The sequence below is a fragment of the Carica papaya genome, chromosome 8 (assembly GCF_054855325.1).
Source record: "Carica papaya isolate Zhongbai chromosome 8, ASM5485532v1, whole genome shotgun sequence".
Classification (NCBI taxonomy): Eukaryota; Viridiplantae; Streptophyta; class Magnoliopsida; order Brassicales; family Caricaceae; genus Carica; species Carica papaya.
This window is the reverse complement of record NC_142316.1, coordinates 13826519-13844908: the sequence shown is the minus strand read 5'-3', so window position 1 is coordinate 13844908 and position 18390 is coordinate 13826519.

Genomic DNA, 18390 nt, shown 5'->3' with positions numbered 1-18390 from the left:
TTAATTTATTTACCTCATCAAGGGTCTGAGGCATCTCTCTTGCCGACTCGTTCACCTATTCCTCTTCTATTGGCACCTACAAAAATTATTACAAAAGCAAAGCATATTTTAGTCAACACTCTACATATACATGAACTATTATACATATATATATATACATATACATAAATATATATGTAAACATTTATACTTCACTCACTAAAGCACTCACTTCTTCCTCCATATTGTTACTAGGTTTCCTCACAAAAGGCATCTATATACAAAAAAAGTACCTAAGATAAAATATTTTAATACTATAATGTTACTTATGATTTAATATTTTTAAGATATATATATATACACTCAAAACTAACATACAAAAGAAGAAGTGCTTTGTTCTCCATCCACCACTTTCCTTGGCATGCCAACCTTCCTCTTCACTGAGGTACTCCCTTGTTCCCTATCCTCCTTATTCTTCCTTGGGCTTTCTATATTCTTCATTTCTCCCAGTGGCATTAGAGAACTACTCGCTTCTTTCGTGTTCTTCTTCCTTAGTTTCGAAATGGATTTATTCGGGTAGATTTCATAGAGTATAAAATCAATTATCTGATAACTGATCGGAACAATCCCTTAGATTCCCTATGAATATAGTACTGTATCCCACATGAATATAAGTATTATCAAGCTTCTTTTTCTATTTCTAGATGAATATAGTACTCCAAAAAGCCAATTTTTTAAGTTAGAAACACAAAAAGAGACTTACTGTATCATATATTTTAGTATCTCGTTCTCATTTCTCAACCATCCAGCCTTTAGTCCTTTGCTATATCGTATATCTGAAATTTTTATTGGGTCAAAGGAAATGCTCAAGAGTGTACTATCAGTAAGAAAATTAACTATTAACAAAATCAATTTGACCGAAAATACAATTATAGAGAGTTAAGTGAAGAAAATTTTACTAACAAGATCAATATTATTAGCAATAGCTTGGAGGTCCTCTAGAATACTACAGGAAACTATAGTTGTTCCAGCTACTGGAAATTTACTTAGTCTTCTACATTTATGTTGATTCCCCTACAAATTATTTTCTATTATGATCTAAATATGTAAAATTATTCATATATAATATATATATAGAGAGAGAGATAGTGAAAAATCCATTTATTAAGTATATTGAAATGGATGAACATCTTCTTTATCTTGTCTCTTGAAAGAAAAAGGAATTGCTGCCTCAGCCTCTGTTCCGATATTTATTCCTTCAGTAGCTAATTGTTCTGTCTGTGTGGCTTGATGTGTTTCATTTTTTTCTCTTCTTCTTTCACTTTCTCTATAAACTCCTTCATTATTTTCTGTTTCATGATGGATCGTTTTAATAAATTCCCTAAAAAAATTGAAACCTTCACATATCTGAATAATGTTTAACTTATCCGGATAATATTTTGCACTCTATCAATAATATTGAATCATTCTCTTTTTTTTCTAGCTGAATCTTGATCTACAACAACTCTTTCTTCATCTCTTTCTACAAATGATTGAATTTTTCAACCAGTGAGATTTAGGGTCTCAGCTTCATATGGAATTGATGACATTTTATGTATCTAGAAAGGATTGAGAGAGAGAGAGAGAGAGAGATATTAAAAGAGAAAGAGAGAAATGTATATTGGGGGATAAAGAAAGTAAAAAAACGTATAAGTAGTAGAAAAGGGTTTAATGGTGAAGGGTCATGTACATTAATTAAAGTGGCCCTGAATGGATTCTTTTTAAGAAGGTGAGGATAGAGATTTTATTTTATTATTATTATTTTCGATAAAAATGACAAATTTTATTATATTTTTCCCACCCATCTACAACCTTCTTTTTTCCCCCTTCCAATAAATGCCCTTTACCCAGTCATAAACCATTAGCCTTATTCTATATTCTGTAATATATCTATATTTATGTAATGACCATTATTGTTGTGAATTTAATTACAATTTAATCTAAATTCATAAAACCTTATAATATATATATTTTGAGTAGTTAATTAGAAAACATTTAAATAAATAAACTTTTGAAGTTATTAGTCACAGGTCGAGAATAATATGTAGCATGTCATGACTGATGCCAAAATTTTAAAGTTTTAAAAAATTTTAATTTAATTTTAATTTTCAAAAATTTGGTACATATATAATAAATTAAATCATGCACCTATATATATATATATATATATATATATATATATATATATATAAACACAAATCAAACTGATTAGAGAATGATACATGGGTTGACATATAATGAACAATCATGAAATTATCTAATGATTACATAATTCTTAATTAGCTCATAAAATAAGATAAAACTAAACATACATAAACACAAATTTAAAAAGGTTGATAATAACATATTGAAATATATACAAGAAAATTATTACTGTGAGCTTAATGATTTTAAATAATTTACATGAAAAAAATAGTTAATTGTGATAACATAGATTGATATATTCGTTTAAGGAACACGAGTATAGGCCACAAGTCAATTTCAGATTATCTATTCGAACAAATCTGTTATTAAACCTGTTATAAAAAATTTTAATAATCATGCATTGTAATCCCATTGATTAAAAACCCTAACTTCTCTATTCAACACATCATTAAGGAATTCAATCAACAAAATATTAATACAAGCATTAAACTCAATGATTTTGGATAAAACTAACTCAAATGTCATTAACCGAAATCAATACCTATCACAGTTTAAGGTTCATGTTTTCCCTAACAAAAGAAATCTACTCCATAAATAAATCTAAAAAGAAAAAATTGAAACTAAAAGCAAACATGACAAAATAAAATGAAACTCTTAATTATCTCTTTATCTTGAGCTTGATCTCCTCTCCAATAGAGTTTTGAGTCTTCAAAGAAGAAGAAGAAGAAACTCTCTAACTTAGAACAATCTCTCAAATATGAAAAGTGCTCTTGAATACTAATAATATGTCCAAAACATACTACGGTAAATAATAAAATATCCTAAATACAAATCTTAAGTAAAATAGGAAAGAAAATAAGGCATCCCAAGCACTTTAGGAAGCCTAATAATTCTGTTTTTCCCACATGACCATGCACCTGCCCATGCAAATTCCTATCTTTGAAATTCTGTGTAGAGAGAGACTACACGGCTAATGTGCATCACCACCTGAATGAGCATGCATCTGTCAGCGCATGTTTTTGCACTTTTGTGCTGTCATCCAAAACTTTTCAAATTCTTCCAAAATCACCTAAAATTCATAAAATAAACTAAAGTGACTAAATAAACGAAAATCAAATGAAAAACTAATGAAAATTACTCAAAACTAACATAAACTAAAGCAAAAACAATCTTGATTGTGTATAAAATACACAATTATCAAGTATATATATATGAAGTTGTTTACTCAGCAATGAGAGCTTCAACTAGTCTAGAATCGTCTTTTGATATGTATAAATTATGTTCAGATATGTGGCATTTTGAGCTTCTATGGTTTTGTGCAAAGTCTTGCCAAACTTACTTAACTAACATCCTTTTACTATGGGCTCTCCTCTAGAGTTGTTAGGCCAAATTTATCCATCATGAAATTAGATATAATATATATTATTCTCACTGGAAAAAAAAACATATGCATGTTCAATTAAATGATTTTTTGTTCTAGTTAAAAGCTTTTCTTAATTAACCATTCAAATAAAAAATTACTTATTTTTAAAATATTATTTTTTATCTTGTATTATACACAACTTATAATTTTTTTTTGAAATATTTGATTAATCATACAGTAATTAAGAAATTGAGCTTATATTGTAATCAAATAATTCGAATATTTAGAATCTTTTAACATTATCTCAGTAAATTTTGTTGATAAAAACAAATAAAATTCATCACATATAATAAACCAATATATTTATTGCAAAATAATAATAGTAAAAACAATGTAAGAACACGATACTAAAGTTATCATCTTATGTCTACTTAGCATATCATACATTACTTATTTGTTATCATGCCTCACTTTTTGATGGAAGATTTGCAAGAGAAATAAGATACGGATAGAGAAATATGTGATCAATAATGTAACACCCAAAATATTTTTTATATATTATTTTTATTTTTTTTTCTTTTTTTGTATTTAAATTTTTTAGATTTTAATTTAATTTAATTTAATTTAATTTAATGAAAATAAAAATAATAATAATGATAAAATTGGGTAAAAATATTATTTGGATTTAATTGAAATTGATTTTGGGAAAAAGGGGTGAAAATTTGGATTATGGGGGTGTTTTTGAAAAGAAAATCGGAAACCGGGGGTCAAAATATAATTTAGAAAAGTTGTGCCATGTCAGCAGCCACGTCAGCAGCCCTGGCCAACCAAGACACGCCGCGTGGCAAGGAAACGCTGACACGGGACGGGCTACGTGGGCGATCCGTGTGCGCGCGATCGGACGGCCCAGATTCACGCGTACGGACGGCCCAGATTTAATAAATCACGATCGGATGGTCCAGATTTAATCTTGATGGACGGTTGAGATTAAAAGGCAAAGGGTATAAATAACCCCACCCACACCTGACCACAAAACCCTAGCCGCCAGTGCCTCGCAGGAGAAGAAGAACCAAACGCCGGAGGAGCCGGCCGCCGCCACCTGCCGCCGCACCAGAGAAGTTTCCGACCGCCAATCGAGGTAAATTTTCTCCCCCTGGCTCGTTTTTTGATACTGAATCCGTCTATGGCCAAATGGCCAGAAAACCCCACTAAAATCTGACGGCGCCGCCGCGACTCCCCTTTGTTTTTGCCTCCGATGAGGCCCTTCCCGGCCTCCGTTTGATGCAAATTTTATACCACTATGATCACCGTTCTTTTCTCTACAGGTTGATCGGAGCCAAACATCAAAACGTGACTCACGCCGGAGGAGCCGCCGCACCCGAGACCACCGCCGCCGGTAAGTCTCGGTTTTTCTTGATTTTTTGGCCCACCGAGGGCCCTAGGACTGTTTTATCGCAGGGACCGATGCAAGTTTTGCTGAATTCGGCCGAAAATGGCCAATCCGAGGCAGATCGCCGCCGGAGCACGGTGAAGCCGCCGTGCCGGAATTCAGATATTGGCCGAAAGGGGCCCTAGGTCTGATTTGGGATTTTTGGGGACACGTGTAGGTACCGGTAGTGCGTTTCAATTTTTCGGAAAAAATTCAGGAAAATTAGGGACAGCCCGTAGGCGCACTGTAGAGTCGATTTCAGACCCTGAAACAAGTAAGGACCCCTCACCCTATTTCCTATCACGGTATTAAAGCTAAATAAATAATTAAACTGTACTTTGTGACTTTATAGATGTATAATTGATTAAGGTTGCCAATGGAGCCCGAGTTTGATACATTGTTGGTCAGTTGTTGTTTGATCTAATTTTCAGTATTAAATGCAGTATGATGTTTGATGTAATTATGTTATGGTCTCGTATGCATGAATCATGATTTCTTTTATTATGGTTTGTATTATGGTGAACCCAATACTGTGTTGTCTTGTTTGGTGTCAATTACTGGTTTACATGTTGTATATAATTGGATGATTGAGATTAAGGAAAAAGGTAAAAAGGTTATGTGAATTGATAAGTGGATAATGTGGACAGCCTGCTAGATATCCTGGGAGATGGTAGACCGACCGGGTCTGTAGGGAACCCTACCGGGAACGTGGTCTCTCATACCAGACGGGGTATGGAGACCTTATGTGTTTTGGCGCCCATACCGAACTGGGTATGGGGACGGCCCATTTAATCCCTCATACTAGACGGGGTATGGAGGTTTATGGTTTTGGCGCCCATATTGGACGGGGTATGGGGACAGCTCTGGAATCAGGTTATTAATGTTAATGGTTCACGGGTAGCGGGGACCCCCTATGGATCCCCGTGGATACTAGTAGGCTGGTAAAAAAGGAAAATATGTTGTTTAATGATTGAAATGCAAAGGCGTGGTAAGTGTTATGTTATAAAGTCTATATGATTTCATGATGATGATAATGTTATTACTTTCATATGTTGTTTTCATGAATCTCACCGAGGTAAGTGGACAGTAAAGGTTTTTATGTTAATAAACGAGTTTGTTATAAATTATGCTCCATTGGTCATTTTTGTTTTCTACACACCTTTACTTCCGTGTTGGTGAGATAGTGTGATGTCTTTACTGGGCTGGTGTAGCTCATTCCTTATTTAACCATTTCAGATCAGGAAGACATTGTTTCCGAGCTCGTTCCGCAGGAAGACGGCGAAGGGGACGCCTAAAGACTTCATAGTTATATTTATAGTTCTTATTTCGAGTATCTCTTTTAGTTAGTTTGTTCCTTCATGTTTTGAGTACGTTTTGGTTATTGTGTAAGGGATGTTAATCAAAATTTTTATTACGCTTTCGCATTTGAGATTTTTAATACATACATTCCATTTAAATTTCTGGGGCCGTTACAAATAATTTATATTCATAGTCAATTAAAAATTAAATTAATGTTTTTATATATTTAGAATATTCAAATAACTAACTACTACATATATTTATCACAATAAATTTATTTTCATATTTTAAAATTTGAGTAGATAATAATCTAAATCTTTATCTCATATATAATAATAATTAGCTCAAATTACCGTTTTACCTTTAAACTTTGGCTTTTTTGTTTTCGTCCTTAATGCTCTGTTTGTTACACAAAAGTCCTCGAGTTTTTCTATTATTTTCAAAGTACTAACTTTGTAAAATTTCAAACAGACAAAAAAAACATATAATTTTTCTTTTTCTTCCTTCTCCCTTCTCTTTCATCTTTCTCTCTCTCTTGAGATGATATTTTTTATCAAGTTAACTTCATTAATTAACTAATTTTTAGATTAATAAATTAAGTGCAAATTAAAAAATAACCCTAAGCAACTTTTTATTTATTTTCATCTCATCATCATCATAATAGCAGAGTAGATGCGAGAAGTTAGCATAGAGGATGATGGCTGAAGGATGAAAAGTGCCTAGACCAAGTATGAATTAACAATTAACAAAGTCTTTAATAACTGTACCCATATAAATTTTCTTTCTTTTATTAACTAAATTAAAAGAAAATATTAAAGGATTGACGAATACAATAACTCACTAACTTATCAATTATAAGATTAGATTTTAAATTTAGTATTTTCAATAAATAGACATAAGCCGTGCATGAACATGTGAGAACGTATAAATATATGCACGTAGAGAGGTAGAAGCATGCAGACACGCACATATGGTCTTGCCTACTTTTTAATTTTATATTTAAGATTAAAAGAAAAATAAACAGAAGAAAAGTCTAAAGCTATAAGGTGGAGTTGATTGAAAATCTCTACTATCTTGAAATACTTTATACCGAAAGTCCTTGTAGAAATGAAAAAGTGTAAAGATCTAAACTTTTAACGTGTTTGTTTTTTGAAGTCTAAAAAGAATAGAACAAAAACTCAGTTTTTATCAACCTAAAATGATTATATAGTGTTCCTTTTTCAGGTTCTTGAATACAAAGACTTATAAGGTATGTGCACTTTTTTGAGATAGGAGGTAGATATTTTTATATTTTTTATTCACTTGAAAGAATGAGAAATTAATTTTTTTTTTTTTTGGTAACTAATTTACAATTTTTCCAATTTAATTTTTTTTTTTGAGAATGTACTTGACCATATTTGAAAAAATCTAGTCAACCATACATTATTATTCATTATATTTACTTATTTGGACAAAAGAAGTAATTTTTTTCCTTTAAAAAAATACTAATTTACACTTAAATAATATTAAAATAAAAAATTAAATTAAAAATAAATTAGAAAATGTAACATTTCCAGTTAAGAGGATACATGAGAAAATGAATTATATTAGATTTAGAATGCCAGAAACATACAAGAAAATAAAAGAAATTTTTTTTATTAATCGATTTAGACAAAACTTTGTGATCCTTATAATTATTTAGCCCCATATTTTATAAACATTTTGCCTTGTTTGGATCAATATCTACAATTGAGATTTTCTTTTAATTGGATTAAGGTTAACAAAAACATTTGTATTATTATGTTTCACAAAATTAATGTGAAATTTTACATATATGATTTTATATTTTTTATATTTAAATAATAGTAGAAATACTGCTTTGATGTGTGAATAATCATGGGATTATATATATATATATATATATAAATATACACACATTTATAGTTAATAGTTTAACAATTATTCGTATATTTACTCTCGTAATTTATTTTTTTACTAGCTCGAATGTGTTTTGTTCATTTTTAATTTCAGTTCACACAATTGTATTTTCACTAAAATTATAACATTTATGATAAAAAAAATTCAGATGTTTTTACTATTTAAGATGTTTAAATTAAAATTTGACTACAAAATATAGAATTACACATCAATTTTCTATTTTTGTAAATTTAATTTATTCTTATTTATTTAACAAAAAAATAACTGAAACTACATAACTATTTTCTATCTTTGAAAATCTATTATCACTTTTATAAATTTAAATTTAAGCAACATATAGAATCTATAGTTAACCAAACAAGAGAATTACGTTAAGTGAATTCAATCTCTCGAATGTGATTATAGAAGGATTTGCTATAAAAGTTAAGAAAGTTATTGTTTAACATTCTACCATGATGTTGAAATATTACTGTATTATCTAGACTACAATTATAGCAAGAAAGGGCTACTATCATATATAAATATCATAATAACCAACAAATTGAGTGTTAAAGGTGACTCCCATATGTTCATTGCTTTCACAAACCCCAACAATTTATATCTTATGTTCCTCCTCATCATTCTTTCCCTCATTATCTTTTTCATTGATCACAACACTTTTATTTGATTGTTAAGACATCGTCATGAAAAACTTCTCTCGCATCTCGCTCCTTGATACCTCAAGGCTTGTATATCAAGTTGTACTTCTCCGCGTTTCCTTTTTCCTCCTCTAAACAATAATAATTTTAGTACTTGTAATATTATCAAATATCAATTGAAATATTTATTAAACACTACTCACCCAATAATATTTCAATATTTATTTTGGTTGAGGTTACGGTATCTGGTGAAAATATTTTGTCACAAATAAATAACAACTAAATTTTATTCACCAATATAATTTGTGATTAGTAATCTCTTCTTAATTACCTCATCAATGGGATCAATCTCCACTTCTAACCCCTTTCCCTTTCTTTCCATGAAGATCTTCTCCATCATCTATAAGTACCAAAAAATTAAGTCAATGTAATTTTCTTTTATATCCAGCTACAAATAACTAAATATTACATTATAAGGTTACATTAGACACGTCACCATCTATAAAACAACACAAAAGAAGTTAATTTTAATGTTTGCTCAAGAATAAAAATATTAATTTTAATCTTTTGTATTAATTTATTTACCTCATTGAGGGTCTGAGGCCTCTCTCTTGCCACCTTGTTCAGCTGTTCATCTTTTATTGGCACCTGCACAAATTTATACTATTATATAAATAGATATACATATATATAAATACATATATATGTAAGCATTTATACTTCACTCACTAAAGCATTAACTTCTTTCTCCATTTTGTTACTAGTTGTCCTCCCCAAAGGCACCTATATAAAAAAAGGACTTATGATAAAATATTTTAATATTATAAGTTACTCATGACTTGAATATTTTCAAGACATATTGTGACGTCCCAGGTGCTAAGTAAGGCAAATGGGTGTCAGATACAAATTCAAAATAACAAGTGCATAATAATATTTATGCAGCGGAATCAAACCTTAACAAATTCCTTATAAATATATATATATATAATGTTCCGAATACATACATCACTGAGATTAGAAGTGACAACAAAATACAAAACATAAGGGTCACTTCTTTTACTATGCTATTGGAATTCATCAAAGTGCGGGAACAATCATGTACTCAGACTTGTGGATCCATGGGATCCTCATAGACTTCCAATGGTAGGTCTGCCTGCGGTTCCTCATTTTCTTCCTCATCTAGGGGGGGATAGAAAGAGTGAATTTCATATACTTAGTAAGGAAAACAGTATTAACTTAACATCATAAGATTTTAAAAGTTTATTATTTTATCTCACTGTTTAACTTTCTTGTTTTTCTAACTCATCATTAGAAAATGAAACCATTTATTTGAACATCAAAATAGTACGTTAGCACAAAAAATTAAATATACATATATCATGCCAAATAATAGATAAATCAAATAAATCATGAAATGCACAGATATTTCGTGTCATACTTCGCGAAGTTGTTATAAACTTCCATCTCTGAGGGCAGATACGGATACAAATACCACAATTTGCTTAGGCCTATTTTCAGCTGGCCAAACCATGGTACAATTTATGACCATAGTCGTATAACTATAGTGGTTCTAACATATACCTATAGTCATGACATTACTTAACCATGGGTGACCCCTACAGATAGTGCGATACCACTCTCATCAGAGGGCACACTGTCATCCACTAGGAGTGGTCCTCTTACATCTTTTCAGACCAGATAGGGGAGGAAAAAATAGATACCCCCATGGGTAAGGGGAACAGATACTCCTCAGAGATAAAATTCTAACGAGACAGTTGATGCAATATGAATGTCAATACATATATACGTCTGACCACACAGGCTTCATTGCACTTTTTTCTTTTTTTTTTCTTTTTACTTTTATTATTACAGACTATATATTACATTTATTACATGCAAATTCATCAAGTTGTCAGTAATTCACATAGCATGGTTGAAAATCAAAATAATTTGACTCATTTGAACATAGAGACATGCAAAATAGACAAAATAACAATCATATTAAATTTTCTTATCTAAAAATACTCCTTAAGACATTAAAAATAATACTAGATTCCTTACTGAAACCTTGATGATGTTTTCTTCTTCACCATTTTCCTTCTTTCTCTTCTTTTCTCACTAATTTACTATCTCTCTCTCTCTCTAAACCTTTGAAATATAGAAGAAATTAAAGTGTAGAGAGGAAGGAAAGGGAAAGGGCAATTTATAGAATTTTAGAACAGTTGGATTTGTGCCAAGTGTCAAAATCTAATGACGAGAGATGAGAATAAGATTTTTGGTTGAAAAAATGTGAGGGAAAAATTTCCTCCACCGGCGGTGGCAGAACACTGCCCAAGGCAACGGCAGTGCACTGCCCGAAGTGCCAGTGCCTGACCAGCGCGCTGCAAATTAGCTTGCAGGTGCACAGGCTTACTGTTGTGTGCGCAGGGGCTAGCCTGCATGCGCAGAGGGCTAAGGCATACTGGGCACCATGCGAGCAGGCCTACTACGCACATGTCCCAGGCGCACAAGGCTTGTCTGCGCAGGCCTGCTGCGCGGATGGTATGGGCACAGTGTGCGGCACTAGTCTGTGCGCAAAGTAATGCGTTCGTAGGTCTTGACCCTGTACCATGAAGGAGGAAAGGACGTGCGAGCTGTGTGTATATCTCGTGCAAGTGTGCATGCAGAGGGGACGAGCGCGCTTTGCCCACGTCCTGTACATGCTGGCATGTGAAGGGGTTATGCGCGCTGTGCGCACACCCCACGACCACTGTGCATGCATACAATTCCCAGCACCAACGCGGGAAAACTGCATCCTTGCGGGATTTTTCCTGCGAGCAGGTTTTCTCCCATTTCGTTGTTTTCTGATTTTTTTCTAAATTTTCCTTTTGAAATAAAATAAAATAATTTAAAAATATAAAATAAAAATAAAAATAATAAAATAAAAAATAGATCAAGATCATGAATCTCGAGAGATGTTAAACAGTGTAAATTAATTTAAGTGTAAGGTGGCCAACGACCAAAATAAATAGAGTTTTCAAATTATTTTAAAATAGTGATAGGCGGAGTGTTACACATATATATATGTATATATATACACTCAAAACCAACATACAGAAGAAGAAGTGCTTTGTTCTCCATCCACCACCTTCTTTGGCCTGCCAACCTTCCTCTTCATTAAGGTACTCCCTTATTCCCCATCCTCCTTATTCTTTCTTGGCCTTCCCACATTCTTCCTTCCTCCAGTGGCACTACAGAACTACTCTCTTCTTTTGTGTTCTTTTTTCTCAGTTTCAGAATGGGTTTATATGGGTAGATTTCGTAGAGTATAAAATCAGTTACCTCAATAACCGATCGAAATGATCCCTTAGATTTCCTATGAATATAGTACTGCAGTCCCATATAAATATAAATATTATCAAGCTTCTTTTGCATTTCCCAGATGAATATTATACTCCAAAAAGCCAAGTTGTTAAGTTAGAAAAACTAAAAAGGACTTACTGTATCATAAATTTTAGTATCCCATTGTCGTTTCTTAACCATTCAGCCTTCAATCCTTTATTGGATCGTATATCTATGATTTGTATTGGGTCGAAGGAGATGCTTTGGAATGTACTATCAGTAAGAAAACTAACCTTAATAAAACCTATTTGACCTAGAAGACAATCTTAGAGAGTTAAGGGATGAAAATTTTACTAATAAGATCAATATTATCAATCATAGCTTGGAGGTCCTCTAGAAGACTAAAGGAAGTTGTAGTTGTTCCAACTACTTGACATTTAGTTAGTCTTCTATGTTTATGTTGATTCCCCTACAAACTATGATACATTATGATCTAAAAAACCCAGTATGTAAAATTATTTCATATATACATATTGAGAGAAAGAGAGATAGATATATTGTGGAAGTACCATTTGAGTAGATTCAAAAAGGTGAATGTCTTGTTCATCTAGTCTCCTGAAAGAAATAGGAATTGCTTGCTCAGCCTTCGCAATAATATTAATCCCTTCTGTAGTTAATTGTTATGCTTGTGTGGCTTGAAGGGCTTTCTTCTCTTTTTTTTCCTCTTTCACCTTCTCTCTAAACTCCTTTATCATTATTCTATTTCAAGATGGAACCTTTTAATAAATTCTTAAAAATAGAAAACCATCGAACCTTTCACTTATCTGTATAATATGGAACTTACCCCGATGAATTTCTGCACTCGATCAGTAATATTGAACCATTCAATTCTTTTGCTGGTTAAATTTTGATTTGTAGTAACTCTTTCACCTTTTTTTGCGAATGATTGGATCTCCCAACCAGTGAGTGTTGGGCTCTCAGTTTTAGATGGAATCAACAACATCATATTGAGAGATATTGAGAGAGAGAGATATTGAGAAATGTATGTGGGCAGATGAAAACAAAAAAGGGTATAAGTAGTAGAAAAGGGTTTAATGGTGAACGGTCATCTACATTGATTCAGATTGAGGTGTCCCTGAGTTGATTCTTTTTAAAGAGGTGAGGATTATGTTTTCATTTTTTTTTTATTTTTCATAAAAAATTAGATTTTATTACATTTTACCTTTTTATTTTATCCTAAATAAATTATCATTTTATATTTTTCCAACCTATATACAATCTTTTTTTCTCTCTTTTTCCCTTCCAATATTTGCCCTTTACCCATTTATAAAACAATTCTCTCTTTTTCCCTTCCAATACTTGCCCTTTACCCATTTATAAAACAATTAACCTCATTCTATATTCTACAATATGTACAACAAGTAAGGTATAGGAATCTATATTTATTTAATGACTACAAATGTTGTGGATTTAATTGTAATTTAATCTAAACCTAGAAAACCTTGCATTATATGTATAAGTTTGAAATATTTTAATATATTTATGTGTGCACTTAATGATAATTAAAAAAATACCTTTTTATAAAAATTTTGAAGACATTTAAAATAATACTTCTTTTTCTTTTTTTTTATTTTGTTTCCTTAATAAAAATACTCATTTAAATTTTCAAAACTAATATATCTTTGTAATGTTAATTAAGATTGAGAAAATTATGTATAGAAAATATTGTATATTAAAGAAATATAAATCATCTCATAAGGTTCTTGTTTATGGTCGGCTCTGATATCAAAGTCTGCAGCATTTAACTTTTCCTCTGACAAAACAAAGGGTTAAGTCTATATTTACCTTTGGGTTATTAGTAATAGAAAATAATTAGTTTTTATATAAATAAAATTTCGAACACAACTTATTTTTCTTTAGCAATATCTATCTTCCTTGATGAGAAGTCATCTTTCACATCTACCTTAAGCAGTTATGTATTTCAATTATAACTTACATATGTCTTTACTATGTGAACTAATTGTGTATATAAACAAATTATTTTAAAAATTATGAGTGGTTAATTAAGAAATATTCAAATAAATAAACTTTCGGGGCAATTGGTCACATGTCTAGTGTCACACCCCAAAACTCGATATTGAGGCGCAATTCCTACTCATGCCATTTTTCATACAATGGGCCCACAAAATATGCATATGCATAGCTCAAAAATTTAATATAAACCTAACATCCTATCTGATATATACAGTAGTTATATATACAGAACATGAGATCAAAATTTATAGTTTAATAAAACAAAAAAAAAAATTTCTAGAATATAAACAAATATACATGAACTGGAACACTTTCACAAGTTTTACTCGTTCGACAATGGTTTTAGGTCTTCTTTCTCTTCTAAAAAATATCAAGGTGAAATTTAATGAGTTTCACCAACTCAATAAGTATTTTCATCCTTCCAAACCCATATCAGAGCTCATGCAAAAGCACACAATATGTTACAAATGAAGTAGTGATGTTTCCAATGCAAATTTTATTTGTAATTTTTACCAATTTTTAAACCAAAATTTGCTTATTAAATACAATTATTTCAGACATTCTTATTTTAGATTTTTTCAATCAGATTCCTCAGTTTCACTCGAATATCATTTATAACCTCAAAGTATTATAATATACACTCGAAAAAACATATATACACTCGAAATGTCATCTCTAAGGTTTCATCGGTGATGTCATTTATGTTGTCATCGAGGAGAGGCAAGATGGATCCCCCATCGCATGGATAACGTACACACAAAATTTCACCTTGCCCACAGTAGTTATGTTTGCTAGGTGACCCATTTTCACAAATACTTATCTACATTTGGACTAGGTTTCACACTCTATCCATGTGCGGGTTCACCATACCCACTGAACTTCAGACACACACACACTCCCCTCCTCAATTCAGACAAAACGAGAAAGTATCAAGTGTCCATACATTATTCACTCACATCATCTCCTTTACTAATTTGTATTTAGTTCCCTTTTAGTCTATTTTCCTCTTAAATATTATTTAAGTTAATCATTTCATAACCGTAATTAATTCACTTCTACATTTATTTGTTTTCTTATGTTATTTTTTTTTCAACCTTTCACTTTATTGGTGGTTTCTTTTCAATTATAATTTTATTTCTTATCATAAATTCAAACATTCATTAGTCCTTGATTTTTTCCTAGTTTTCTATCTCCTCATAAATTCCTAACAAATGAGGGTTCACTTGTCATAGGTCTGTGTTCTGTTCTTCCTCAAGAAATCAGGTCATTATTTGTTTTATATTAAAACAAACACAAATTGAAGAATACCCATACATAAACGTCTAAAATCCCAATCCAGGTCTAGAATAAGGAAATACTTACCAAAGTCCCTCAACAAATTGTACTCCAGTTGATCAACGATCTAGAATCACCATACATAAGTATAATTAGATTTACTTGATGAAAATGAATTAAACTCTAGGAAAACTACTAACAGTGGCCGTTTTAGGTAATTATCATAACAAGCTCGTTCTTCGGTATTCATCGAACCACCACTTTAGCTCCCTGTGTAGGTGTGGTTGATTTACTTTCCAAAACCTATATGTATACACATACATATGTATTAGCATCTATACTCACCTAAAACTCCACAAAGGAAAAGGAAACAAAATATCACCTGATTTCGTTTGGTGCTGTGAAGGCTAAACAGTTTCATTTTTTCCCGATTCACACCGCTGGAGATGATTTCTGATTTTCTCGAGAGGATGCTCACACTCACTGTGGTGAGGTGAGAGCTCTAGCTCCCAAAACCTGCACGCACACACACATGAATACCCATTTCATTGAAAACACACACCAAAAGAGGAAAAAGAATGCACCTAGTTTAGGTGCGATGCTTTAAAAACCCGAACAACCTTGGGTTTGACTCTTAACTTCTGGAGGATGGTTTTTTTAGTTCCCCGGGAGCACTCCTTGCTTGCTTCAAAGATTGGATGATGGATTTAACAATTACATTTTAGTTTGTGTGAAATAGGGAAAAAAAACTCAGAAAAAGAAATGGAAAGGATGAAACTTACTGATTTTTTAGACACCGACATTGCGTGCAGCTCGGCTTTAGATTCTGCTGTCACACGATGTTTCTTGGCCGCAATTCCCTTTCCTTCCCTTTCCTTCAACTTTCTGCCTCTATGATACCTCCTCCTTTCCTCTTCGACCACGTTTCTTTCTCTACTTCTAGTTTCCTTGCCCGTCTTTCCCTCGTGCGACATTCCCTTCTCATTCTAGCCCGAACCCTCCTCAATCTTGGCCTCCTCTCTCCCCTGATCGACTTCTCTCCTCCTCTCTCATTTTGGCTATTCTTTTTTGAATGAAGGAGGAAACCCTAATTGTTTCCTTAAATACTCGTTTCCTTAGTTGTCCGATCTTGCAAGGTTCAATCTGGGCCGTTTAAACTTAATGAAATTACAACCGTTGGATCCCTCAAATGGTTCGATCAGGACCGTCCATTTCCTGATTTTTTTTACTGCCTTGTATTCTTATTTAATTATGCTTTTTCCCCCTTTTTCCCACATGTTTTCATTTAGGTCCTTAAAATTTATAAAGAACCCCCTAATTACTAAAATTTCTTTCATTTAGACCCTAAATCCTATTTTAATTTATTTACTTACATATTTTTTTATTTTAGGGTCCAGATATTACATCTAGAACAATATATAGCATATCATGATTGATCTATTACACAGAAATATTATATCTAATGCCAAAAATTTAAAATTAAAAAAAAAACTTAATTTAATTTTTACTTTTGAAACTGGTATGTATATATTAAAATGTAATAAAAAATAAAATAAATTAAATTAAATTAAATCGCGCACCTGAAGATAGATATAAACACAAATTAAAATGGTTGGAGAGTAATAGATGAGTTGACATACAATAAAAAATCACGAAATTATCTAATGAGTACGTAATTCTTAATTAGCTTATAGAATAAGATAAAATAACACAACATAAAAACAAATCTAAAAAGGTTGATAATGAAATATACATTGAAATATATACAAACAATTATTATTGTGAGCTTAGTGCTTTTAAATAATTTACATGAAAAGATAGTTAATTGTGATAACATAGGTTGAAATTTTCATTATCATTGTCAATTAACAATTAAAAAAACTCTAATAACTATATTCATATAGATTCTCTTTTTTATTGACAAGATAAAAAAAAAAAATTAAAGGATTAACTAATACAATAATTCATTTAATTTTTCAATTATAAGATTCTATTTTAAATTATTAAATTAGGTACTTTCAATAAATAAACTTATGATGTGCATGAACATGTACGAATATATAAATACATGCATATATATATATATGTATATAAAAATATGCAGACATATAAAAATGGTCATGCCTACTTCTTAATTTATATTTAAGATTAAATGAAAAATAAAATATAAGAAAAGTCTAGGGCTATAAGGGGGAATTAATCGAAAATCTATATTAGATGAAATACATCATGATGAAATTCCTCTTAGAAATGAAAAACTATAAAGATTTAAACTCTTAATATACTTGTTTTTTAAAATCTAAAAGAAGAAAAGAAAACCTCAGCATTTAATTTATGTAAAATAATTATATAGTATTTGTCATTTAGTTTTTTACATACAAAGGTTTGCAAAACATGTTCATATTTTTGAGATAGGAGTAGATATTTTTATGCTTTTTCATTCCCTGAAAATATGATAAAGTAATATTTTTTTATTTGTATAAGTAATTTATAGTTTTTCAAATTTAAACTTTCATTTGAGAAAGTAGTTGAAATTATTCGAAAAATCTACCAATTATTTTGTGTTATGAGCTATATTTACTTATTTGGACATAATAGATATATTTGTATGCTTGAGAAAATTACTTATTAACCATCTATATATGCATATATATATACTCACATCTTCCTTTACTACCTTATTAATTCCTAATTATGGCAAATTTCCATACTTCAAAATTGAATTAATGAGATAACAGAGTGATTTTATGAATATTTTATAAAATTATCAAATGTTAAGATTTCTTTTAGAAAGCTTATTAACTCCATTTTAATCCTTTGCATTTATACTTAATAGAATGTGAAAAAAAAACTATTTGTAACTAGCAGTTTATTTCTATCATATTTAAATCCTTCCCATTTCCTTGGTTATGTTTAATGAATTTAATATTTACCTTTTTAGTTTTTTAAAT